The following is a 12,136-nucleotide window of genomic DNA, read 5'->3' as shown; positions in this document are numbered from 1 at the left end:
AAGATGTGGTTCATATACACAATGGGATATTACTCAGAAAGGAAGAATACCTAACTTCTGCACAACTTGGATGGGAGTGGAGGAGATTATGCTGAGTTAAATAAGTCAAGCAGAGAGAGTCAATTATCATATGGTTTCACTTGTGGAGCATAAGGAAGAACATGGAGGACATGGGGAGATGGAAAGGAGAAGTGGGTTGGGGTAAATAGGAGGGGAAGACAAACCATGAGAGACTGTAGACTCTGAGAAACAAACAGGGTTTTGGAGGGGAAGGAAATGGGGGGTTGAGTGAGCCTGGTGATGGGTATTATGGAGGGCACATATTATATGGAACTCTGGGTGTGGTGCTTAAACAGTGAATACTGGAACACTGAAAAGAAATAAAATAAAGAAAAATGGAAAAAAAACTGTAAACAAAGGTTGTTTGTTTCTTGGAAGATGTGAGGCCCTGGCACTCTTTGCTTTATACAATTTCATTTACATAACTTTAGAAAAAGGCAAATTTTCTAGTCAGAATTTGCTTTCATTTTTCAAGCCCTAATTTACAATAACAAAGCCTGAGCTCAAAAGTCTTCAACAAAAGCGAATGTATTTCTTTTTTGCTCTTTTTTCTTTTTTTTTTTGCAAGTGTATTATTTATTTTTAAAGCTTTTATGTATTTGACAGAGAGAGAGATCACAAGTAGGCACAGCAGTAAGCAGAGAAAGAGGGGGAAGCAGGCTCCCTGCTGAGCAGAGAGCCCAATGTGGGGCTCAGTCCCAGGACCCTGAGATCATGACCTTAGCTGAAGGTAGAGGCTTAACCCACTGGGCCACCCAGGCAGCCCTGCAAATGTATTTAAAAAAAAAAAAAAAAATTGCCCTACTTAACATCCGGTGGCCTTCTTTCAGTTCCTCAAATAGAAAGGTCTTTTACCCATACTATGCTTTATAATGAAGAAACTTTTATTTTTCATTTCTTAGAATACCTTTATACTAGATCACAGGTGTAAGATAATATATTATGAAGTAAAATCTTCAAACTATCATAATCCTTTTTTTTAAACCCATGGCACAACTTAATGATTCCTCCTTCATATTGTATTGCATTTGAAATAGATAATTCAGAGTTTGCTCTGTCCTACTTAAATGTGACCTTAATGAGGGCAGAGACTAAAATACTGTCTTCTTTTGTACTGTATTTTCAGTGCCTTGAACTGAAACTTGTAACATATTGTTTAATAAATATTTTTTTAATGAATGAATTATGGTATATTATTATAGCATAGAATATAAATATGTGATATTATGGTAGAACATCATTCACTCAAGTAATGATTATGAGTCTGTTTTTTTAAAAATAATTACTTCTGCTTCTTTGATGAGAATAGGTTTTAGAGAATCAAAAATGGAAGCAGGTAGACCACCAAGGATGTTATTTGGGAAATGCAAAGAGAGATAAATGTAGCTTTGTACTGACATGGTAGTTGGGAAGATGGAGAACGGGGAGATATTTGAAGTATGTTATGAGAGGGAAGGAACGTGAACTTGGTGTGAAGAATAAAAGAATATGAGGAATAAAGAATGAATCCTTTATTTTAGCTGGCTAAAATGACTGAGTAAATGACTTAGTGAATGACTGAATGACTAAGTTAAACAAATTTCTGAAGTGGAATATGAATGAATAGAGAATTGACAATTCTACTTTACACATGTTGTGTATAAAATATGAACACTTTGGGGTGCCTGGGTGGCTCAATGGCTTAAGCCTCTGCCTTCGGCTCAGGTCATGATCTCAGGGTCCTGGGATTATGCCCTGCATCGGGCTCTCTGCTCAGTAGAGAGCCTGTTTTCCCTCCTCTCTGCCTGTCTCTCTGCCTACTTGTGATCTCTGTCTGTCAAATAAATAAATAAAATCTTTAAAAAAAATATGAACACTTTTTTCCCCCTCACATATCATGTGGGAATATCAAGTAGACAAATAGATAAATTGGTCTGGAGAGCAGGGGGGGGATGGGAGCTAAAAATGTGAAGTTTGTGCCTTATTGGTATATAGTTTATATTCATATCAAATATTGGCCAAGATTAACCAGTCAAATTCTTTTAGGTTATTAAATCAATAGTCATAGTTATAGTTATCTTAAGGCAATAAAAATTAGTTTTTATATACTTCTATAGTTAGCAGATTCTCTGGAAGTTTCTCTTGAAAATTTTTGATATGTCATCTTGTGTGACTTAAAAAAAGTCCAAACTGCTGGCGAGGATGCGGAGAAAGGGGAACCCTCCTACACTCTTGGTGGGAATGCAAGCTGGTGCAGCCACTCTGGAAAACAGCATGGAGGTTCCTCATAATGTTGAAAATAGAACTGCCCTATGACCCAGCAATTGCACTACTGGGTATTTACCCTAAACATACAAACATAGTGATCCAAAGGGGCACGTGCACCCGAATGTTTATAGCAGCAATGTCCACAATAGCCAAACTATGGAAAGAACCTAGATGTCCATCAACAGATGAATGGATCAAGAAATGTGGTATATATACACAATGGAGTACTATGCAGCCATCAAAAGAAATGAAATCTTGCCATTTGCGACAACATGGATGGAACTAGAGCGTATCATGCTTAGCGAAATAAGTCAAGCAGAGAAGGCAACTATCATATGATCTCCCTGATATGAGGAAGTGGTGATGCAACAAGGGGGCTTAAGTGGGTAGAAGAAGAATAAATGAAACAAGATGGGATTGGGAGGGAGACAAACCATAAGTGACTCTTAATCTCACAAAACAAACTGAGGGTTGCTGGGGGGAGGGGGTTTGGGAGAAGGGGGTGGGATTATGGACATTGGGGAGGGTATGTGCTTTGGTGAGTGCTGTGAAGTGTGTAAACCTGGTGATTCACAGACCTGTACCCCTGGGGATAAAAATATATGTTTATAAAAAATAAAAAGTTAAAAAAAAAGTCCAAACTCATAATTTTTTTTGAGTTTTAATATATTTTCATAATGTATTTGGATTTGAAATATAGATCCATTATTTTAGGTCAATATTTTACTGGAAGAAAGTACTTTTTGGCAGGGTTTGTTAGGTTTTAGGAACACTAATACCTGTAAATCTCATGTACCATACTTTGACCATAACAATTTGTACTTCTCCTATTTTTGTTAGATTATACTAAATTAAGAAATATTGTAAATTATCAGATGTGTTCCATGGACTGACCAAAAGACTTGAAGAACAAAAATGGATACATGATCCCAGCTCATGTTGGCTTGAAAATATGAGCCATTGAGTTCTTTACTACTGTAGTTATAGAATTTTCTGTGTTACTATTGCAATTCCCATTATAAAACTGTAGTACAGATCTCTAAACACAGTATTGGCTTAATAAATGTTCCAATCAATTTGAAAGAAAAAAATTCCCATGTATTCACTTGTATGTGTTATCCAGGCCAAGTTAACAAAATAACTTACATTTAGGGGTGATCAATCCTATCTTAAGTATCTAAATGAAGAACATGAAACATTTAGGACAAGAGTTCATTTTGTGGGGTTTATTTTTTGGTGTACCTATAAGACTGTCAGTCAACACCACAGTTTTACTGGCATGTTCCAGAATTAACCCCAAGAAGAAAATAATCCTGTGAGATCATGTCTAGGATGAATAATTCAATATAAGTTTTGTCAAAATAATATATTGTTTAGGCAAATAAATATATTCTAATTATCATAATTAGCTCACTAACAGCTATTTTAAGATTAATTTATCTTGGAGCATCCATAATGAGTTATTTTTTTATGGAGATGAGGAAGTGAATTACTTTTAGCTTCAATACTTCGATAGTGAAGAATGCTGGTGCATCAGTGATGTGCCACAAAGACTCAACTGGTACTTAATACTGTCATTCCTAGAGATAACTCTAGGCAGTACATTCTGCATAAAGTTGTGAATTGCAATGCCATCCTTATCAGAGTGAACCAGGACTTCTAACCTAATCACAATTGATCACAAACATCACACAATATATTGGGATGCCTGGGTGGCATAGTCAGTTAAGTGTCTGACTTTGGTTTCAGCTTAGATCATGATCTCAGGGTTCTTAAGATCAAGCCCTGAGTCGGGCTCTGCACTCAGCATGGAGTCTGCTTGAGATTTGCTCTCCCTTTCCCTCTGCACCCCTCTCTAATGCTCTCTCTCTCTAAAATAAATAAATGAGTCTTTTTTTTTAAAAAAAGTCACACAGTAAAGAGCTTCTGTATTTTTTAGATCTATTTTTATTAGATCATTATGTGGAGAGTAAAAACTTGAGAAGCTCAAAAGATGATCTCAGAAGAGCCAAGCAAAATCTCTACATCAAGTAGACTATATTATAATAAATTCTTTTAACTTACACAGAACATCTTTTTCTTTAAATATGAAAATCTATAAGTCTGTATGAGCCAAACGAATGCAAGTTAAGAAAATTACTTGTTCTGCATGCACTATATTATAGAGGCTACCCTTATATAGAGAATTATCAATGTGGTTGAATATAGTAATTAATCTAAATGACTAAACATTTTTGGTTCAAGGCTTACAGAGAAACATGAATTTGTATACAAGACAATATAATTTAGCTGCTCATTAAGGACATTCTTACACTTTATTAGGATGGCAATTTCAATATAATATGAATATTGTCCTGTATTATCAATGTAACTTTGTTGATTTTTTTAAAAAGGTTTTATTTATTTATTTGACAGAGAGAGAGAGAGACCACAAGCAGGGGGAGGGGCAGAGGGAGATGGAGAAACAGGCTCTCTGTTGAGCAAGGAGCCCGATGTGGGGCTCTATCCTAGGACCCCAGGATTATGAACTGAGCAAAAGGCAGATGCTTAATTGACTGAGCCACCCAGGTACTCAAATGTAACATTGTTATGTTGTAATATAATACAGAGAATGCGATATTTAATGTACTGTGTTAATTATATCTTAAATTTACCTTGATTTTTAGTTAAATTTATCTTCCATTTGTATAGTTATACATACATATAAATATTTGTATGTGTAAATGCATAGATAGAAATGTGTTAATAAATCTTCTTTACTGCAAATTTTCACATAAATGATACACATGAGCAAAATTAGAATTTTTTTCTTTTTCTGTAAAATGACTATTTTTCTGTGCCCAGATAACTAATGCTCTTTTTTTTTTAATAAATTTTTTATTTTTTATAAACATATATCTTTATCCCCAGGGGTACAGGTCTGTGAATCACCAGGTTTACACACTTCACAGCACTCACCAAAGCACATACCCTCCCCAATGTCCATAATCCCACCCCTTCTCCCAAACCCCCTCCCCCCAGCAACCCTCAGTTTGTTTTGTGAGATTAAGAGTCACTTATGGTTTGTCTCCCTCCCAATCCCATCTTGTTTCATTTATTCTTCTTCTACCCACTTAAGCCCCCTTGTTGCATCACCACTTCCTCATATCAGGGAGATCATATGATAGTTGCCTTCTCTGCTTGACTTATTTCGCTAAGCATGATACGCTCTAGTTCCATCCATGTTGTCGCAAATGGCAAGATTTCATTTCTTTTGATGGCTGCATAGTACTCCATTGTGTATATATACCACATTTCTTGATCCATTCATCTGTTGATGGACATCTAGGTTCTTTCCATAGTTTGGCTATTGTGGACATTGCTGCTATAAACATTCGGGTGCACGTGCCCCTTTGGATCACTATGTTTGTATGTTTAGGGTAAATACCCAGTAGTGCAATTGCTGGGTCATAGGGCAGTTCTATTTTCAACATTATGAGGAACCTCCATGCTGTTTTCCAGAGTGGCTGCACCAGCTTGCATTCCCACCAACAGTGTAGGAGGGTTCCCCTTTCTCCACATCCTCGCCAGCATCTGTCATTTCCTGGCTTGTTGATTTTAGCCATTCTGACTGGTGTGAGGTGATATCTCATTGTGGTTTTGATTTGTATTTCCCTGATGCCGAGTGATATGGAGCACTTTTTCATGTGTCTGTTGGCCATCTGGATGTCTTCTTTGCAGAAATGTCTGTTCATGTCCTCTGCCCATTTCTTGATTGGATTATTTGTTCTTTGGGTGTTGAGTTTGCTAAGTTCCTTATAGATTTTGGACACTAGTCCTTTATCTGATATGTCGTTTACAAATATCTTCTCCCATTCTGTCAGTTGTCTTTTGATTTTGTTAACTGTTTCCTTTGCTGTGCAAAAGCTTTTGATCTTGATGAAGTCCCAATAGTTCAATTTTTGCCCTTGCTTCCCTTGCCTTTGGCGTTGTTCCTAGGAAGATGTTGCTGTGGCTGAGGTCGAAGAGGTTGCTGCCTGTGTTCTCCTCAGGATTTTGATGGATTCCTTTTGCACATTGAGGTCCTTCATCCATTTTGAGTCTATTTTCGTGTGTGGTGTAAAGAAATGGTCCAATTTCATTTTTCTGCATGTGGCTATCCAATTTTTCCAGCACCATTTATTGAAGAGGCTGTCTTTTTTCCCTTGGACATTCTTTCCTGCTTTGTCAAAGATTAGTTGACCATAGAGTTGAGGGTATATTTCTGGGCTCTCTATTCTGTTCCATTGATCTATGTGTCTGTTTTTGTGCCAGTACCATGCTGTCTTGTGTCTGTTTTTGTGCAAGTACCATGCTGTCTTGATGATGACAGCTTTGTAATAGAGCTTGAAGTCCGGAATTGTGATGCCACCAACGTTGGCTTTCTTTTTCAATATCCCTTTGGCTATTCGAGGTCTTTTCTGGTTCCATATAAATTTTAGAATTATTTGTTCCATTTCTTTGAAAAAGATGGATGGTACTTTGATAGGGATTGCCTTAAATGTGTAGATTGCTTTAAGTAGCATAGACATTTTCACAATATTTATTCTTCCAATCCAGGAGCATGGAACATTTTTCCATTTCTTTGTGTCTTCCTCAATTTCTTTCATGAGTACTTTATAGTTTTCTGAGTATAGATTCTGTGCCTCTTTGGTTAGGTTTATCCCTAGGTATCTTATGGTTTGGGGTGCAATTGTAAATGGATTGACTCCTTTTTTCTCTTTCTTCTGTCTTGTTGTTGGTGTAGAGAAATGCAACTGATTTCTGTGCATTGATTTTATATCCTGACACTTTACTGAATTCCTGTACAAGTTCTAGCAGTTTTGGAATGGAGTCTTGGGTTTTCCACATATAGTATCATATCATCTGTGAAGAGTGATAATTTGACTTACTGTTTGCCAGTTTGGATGCCTTTAATTTCCTTTTGTTGTCTGACTGCTGAGGCTAGGACCTCTAGTATTATGTTGAATAGCAGTGGTGATAATGGACATCCCTGTCGTGTTCCTGATCTTAGCGGAAAAGCTTTCAGTTTTTCTCCATTGAGAATGATATTTGCGGTGGGTTTTTCATAGATGGCTTTGATGATATTGAGGTATGTGCCCACTATCCCTACACTTTGAAGAGTTTTGATCAGGAAGGGATGCTGTACTTTGTCAAATGCCTTTTCAGCATCTATTGAGAGTATCATATGGTTCTTGTTCTTTCTTTTATTGATGTGTTGGATCACATTGACTGATTTGTGGATGTTGAACCAACCTTGCAGCCCTGAAATAAATCCCACGTGGTCGTGGTGAATAACCCTTTTAATGTACTGTTGAATCCTATTGGCTAGTATTTTGGTGAGAATTTTCGCATCTGTGTTCATCAAGGATATTGGTCTATAGCTCTCTTTTTTGATGGGATCCTTGTCTGGTTTTGGGATCAAGGTGATGCTGGCCTCATAAAATGAGTTTGGAAGTTTTCCTTCCATTTCTATTTTTTGGAACAGTTTCAGGAGAATAGGAATTAGTTCTTTAAATGTTTGGTAGAATTCCCCCGGGAAGCCGTCTGGCCCTGGGCTTTTGTTTGTTTGGAGATTTTTAATGACTGTTTCAATCTCCTTACTGGTTATGGGTCTGTTCAGGCTTTCTATTTATTCCAGGTTCAGTTGTGGTAGTTTATATGTTTCTAGGAATGCATCCATTACTTCCAGATTGTCAAATTCGTTGGCGTAGAGTTGCTCATATTATGTTCTTATAATAGTTTGTATTTCTTTGGTGTTAGTTGTGATCTCTCCTCTTTCATTCATGATTTTATTTATTTGGGTCCTTTCTCTTTTCTTTTTGATAAGTCGGGCCAGGGGTTTATCAATTTTATTAATTCTTTCAAAGAACCAGCTCCTAGTTTCATTGATTTGTTCTATTGTTTTTTTTTGGTTTCTATTTCATTGATTTCTGCTCTGATCTTTATGATTTCTCTTCTTCTGCTGGGCTTAGGGTTTCTTTCTTGTTCTTTCTCCAGCTCCTTTAGGTGTAGGGTTAGGTTGTGTACCTGAGACCTTTCTTGTTTCTTGAGAAAGGCCTGTACCGCTATATATTTTCCTCTCAGGACTGCCTTTGTTGTGTCCCACAGATTTTGAACCATTGTATTTTCATTATCATTTGTTTCCATGATTTTTTTCAATTCTTCTTTAATTTCCCAGTTGACCCATTCATTCTTTAGAAGGATGCTGTTTAGTCCCCATGTATTTGGGTTCTTTCCAAACTTCCTTTTGTTGTTGAGTTCTAGCTTTAGAGCATTGTGGTCTGAAAATATGCAGGGAATGATCCCAGTCTTCTGATACCGGTTGAGTCCTGCTTTAGGACCGAGGATGTGATCTATTCTGGAGAATGTTCCATGTGCACTAGAGAAGAATGTGTATTCTGTTGCTTTGGGATGAAATGTTCTGAATATATCTGTGATGTCCATCTGGTCCCGTGTGTCGTTTAAGGACTTTATTTCCTTGCTGATCTTAGCTTGCATGATCTGTCCATTTCAGTGGGGGGAGTGTTAAAGTCCCCTACTATTATTGTATTATTGTTGATGTGTTTCTTCTTTGATTTTGTTATTAATTGTTTTATATAGTTGGCTGCTCCCACATTGGGGGCATAGATATTTAAAATTGCTAGATCTTCTTGTTGGACAGACCCTTTGAGTATGATATAGTGTCCTTCCTCATCTCTTATTATAGTCTTTGGCTTAAAATCTAATTGATCTGATATAAGGATTGCCACTCCTGCTTTCTTCTGATGTCCATTAGCATGGTAAATTCTTTTCCACCCCCTCACTTTAAATCTGGAGGTGTCTTCGGGCTTAAAATGAGTTTCTTGGAGGCAACATATAGATGGGTTTGGTTTTTTATCCATTCTGATACCCTGTGTCTTTTGACAGGGGCTTTTAGCTCATTAACATTCAGGGTAACTATTGAGAGATATGAATTTAGTGCCACTGTATTGCCTGTAAGGTGACTGTTACTGTATATGGTCTCTGTTCCTTTCTGATCTACCACTTGTAGGCTCTCTCTTTGCTTAGAGGACCCCTTTCAAGATTTTCTGTAGAGCTCGTTCGGTGTTTGCAAATTCTTTCAGTTTTTGTTTGTCCTGGAAGCTTTTAATCTCTCCTTCTATTTTCAATGATAGCCTAGCTGGATATAGTATTCTTGGCTGCATGTTTTTCTTGTTTAGTGCTCTGAAAATATCATGCCAGCTCTTTCTGGCCTGCCAGATCTCTGTGGATAAGTAAGCTGCCAATCTAATATTTTTACCATTGCATGTTACAGACTTCTTTTCCTGGACTGCTTTCAGGATTTTCTCTTTGTCACTGAGATTTGTAAATTTTACTATTAGGTGACGGGATATGGGCCTATTCTTATTGATTTTGAGGGGCGCTCTCTGAACCTCCTGAATTTTGATGCTCATTCCCTTTGCCATATTGGGGAAATTCTCCCCAATAATTCTCTCCAGTATACCTTCTGCTCCCCTCTCTCTTTCTTCTTCTTCTGGAATACCAATTATTCTAATGTTGTTTCGTCTTATGGTGTCACTTATCTCTCGAATTCTCCCCTCGTGGTTCAGTAGCTGTTTGTCCCTCTTTTGCTCAGCTTCTTTATTCTCTGTCATTTGGTCTTCTATATCACTAATTCTTTCTTCTGCCTCATTTATCCTAGCAGTGAGAGCCTCCATTTTTGATTGCACCTCATTGATAGCTTTTTTGATTTCAACTTGGTTAGATTTTAGTTCTTTTATTTCTCCAGAAAGGGCTTTTATATCTCCCGAGAGGGTTTCTCTAATATCTTCCATGCCTTTTTCGAGCCCGGCTAGAACCTTGAGAATTGTCATTCTGAACTCTAGATCTGACATATTACCAATGTCTGTATTGATTAGGTCCCTAGACTTTGGTACTGCCTCTTGTTCTTTTTTTTTGTTGTGAAATTTTCTGCCTTGTCATTTTGTCCAGTTAAGAGTATATGAAGGAGCAAGTAAAATACTAAAAGGGTGGCAACAACCTCAGGGAAATCTGCTTTAACCAAATCAGAAGAGATCCCAAATCGTGAGGGGGAGAAAGGGGATAAAAAGAGGTTCAAAAAGGAAGAAAGAAAAAAAAAAGAAAAGAAAAGAATTTAAAAAAAGAAAATGAATAACAAAAAATATAAAAAAATAAAAATATATATATTAGATAAACTAGTTAAAAAACCATTACAAAAATAAAGGGTAAAAGTTAAAAAAAAATTTTACCAGAAGGTGAGAAAAAAAAACCAAAAAATGAAAAAGAAAAAAATTAAATTAACTGCAAGACTAAAAAAAATCACAGGGAGAAAGCCATGAGCTCCATGCTTTGCTTTCTCCTCCTCTGGAATTCTGCTGCTCTCCTTGGTATTGAAACCGCACTCCTTGGTAGGTGAACTTGGTCTCAGTTGGATTACTTGGAGATCTTCTGGGGGAGGGGCCTGTTGTAGTGATTCTCAACTGTCTTTGCCCCAGGTGGAACTGCACCGCCCTTACCAAGGGCCGGGCTGAGTAATCCGCTCGGGTTTGCTTTCGGGAGCTTTTGTTCCCTGAGCGCTTTCTGTAGAGTTCTGGAGGACGGGAATACAAATGGCGGCCTCCTGGTCTCTGGCCCGGAGGAGCCGAGAGCCCAGGGCCCCACTCCTCAGTGCGCCCTCAGAGAACAGCACCCAGTTACTCCCGTCTGCCTGACCTCCGGCCGCGCTCCGAGCTCACTGAGCCTGCGACCAGTTCAAGGTAACCCCGAGCTGTGAGCTTACTGTCGGCTCTGTCTCTGTAGCCGGCTTTCCCGTTCCAATACCCGCAAGCTCTGCAACACTCAGAAACCCCCGATCCTTCTGTGACCCTGCGGGACCTGAGGCCACGCTGCCCCCGTGTGGGCTTCGCCCCGGTTTAGCCTCTGGAGCGATGTCCCTCCATGGAACAGACTTTTAAAAGTCCTGATTTTGTGCTCAGTTGCTCCACCGCTTGCCGGGAGCCGGCCCCTCCTCCAGTTCTATCTTCCCGTCGCTTTGGATTCACTTCTCCGCCAGTCCTACCTTTCAGAAAGTGGTTGTTTTTCTGTTTCCAGAATTACTGTTTTTCTTCTCTTCGATCTGCCGATGGATTTGCAGGTATTTGCAATCTTTAGATAAGATATCTAGCTGATCTCCTGCTAGCTGAAGTAGTCTCAGCCTGCTATTTCTCCGCCATCTTGACTCCTCCCTCACTAATGCTCTTTTTGTTTGCCAATATATTCTGTTAAACTTGATCTTGATGTATTTTAACAAAATTCTTTTTTTTTAAATATTAAATGGACTTTTAAAATAGGAATAAGAGAACTGTTGAGATATCTTTTTATGTATAAACAATTTTTGGGTCCCAGAAAGGTCCCCAGGTACCACATTTATTCCTTTACTTTATTCTAAGAATTAGGGTAGTAATAATAAAAATAATCAAGTTTGTTTGTCAGCCTCAAAATTTGATCATTTCACACTACTGTAAGAATACTTTTTTTAAAAAAAGATTTTATTTATATATTTGACAGAGAGAGATCACAAGTAGGCAGAGAGGCAGGCAGAGAGAGAGAGCAGGTGGGAAAGCAGACTCCCCACTCAGCAGAGCAGTCCCAGGACCCTGAGATCATGACCCCAGCCAAAGGCAGAGGTTAACCCACTGAGCGATTCAGGCACCCTGTAAGAATACTTTTTTACTGAACTTAAAAGAACTGATAAATTTAGAAGAAAGTACATTTTCCTAGATTTATTACATATAAGTTAAGTAATATATGGTGAACATATTACAATGAT

The sequence above is a fragment of the Mustela putorius genome, unplaced genomic scaffold (genome assembly GCF_011764305.1).
Source record: "Mustela putorius furo isolate JIRA1106 unplaced genomic scaffold, ASM1176430v1.1 tig00537227_pilon_pilon_pilon, whole genome shotgun sequence".
NCBI lineage: Eukaryota > Metazoa > Chordata > Mammalia > Carnivora > Mustelidae > Mustela > Mustela putorius.
The sequence above is the reverse complement of the archived record's forward strand: the minus strand, read 5'-3'. Positions refer to the sequence as shown.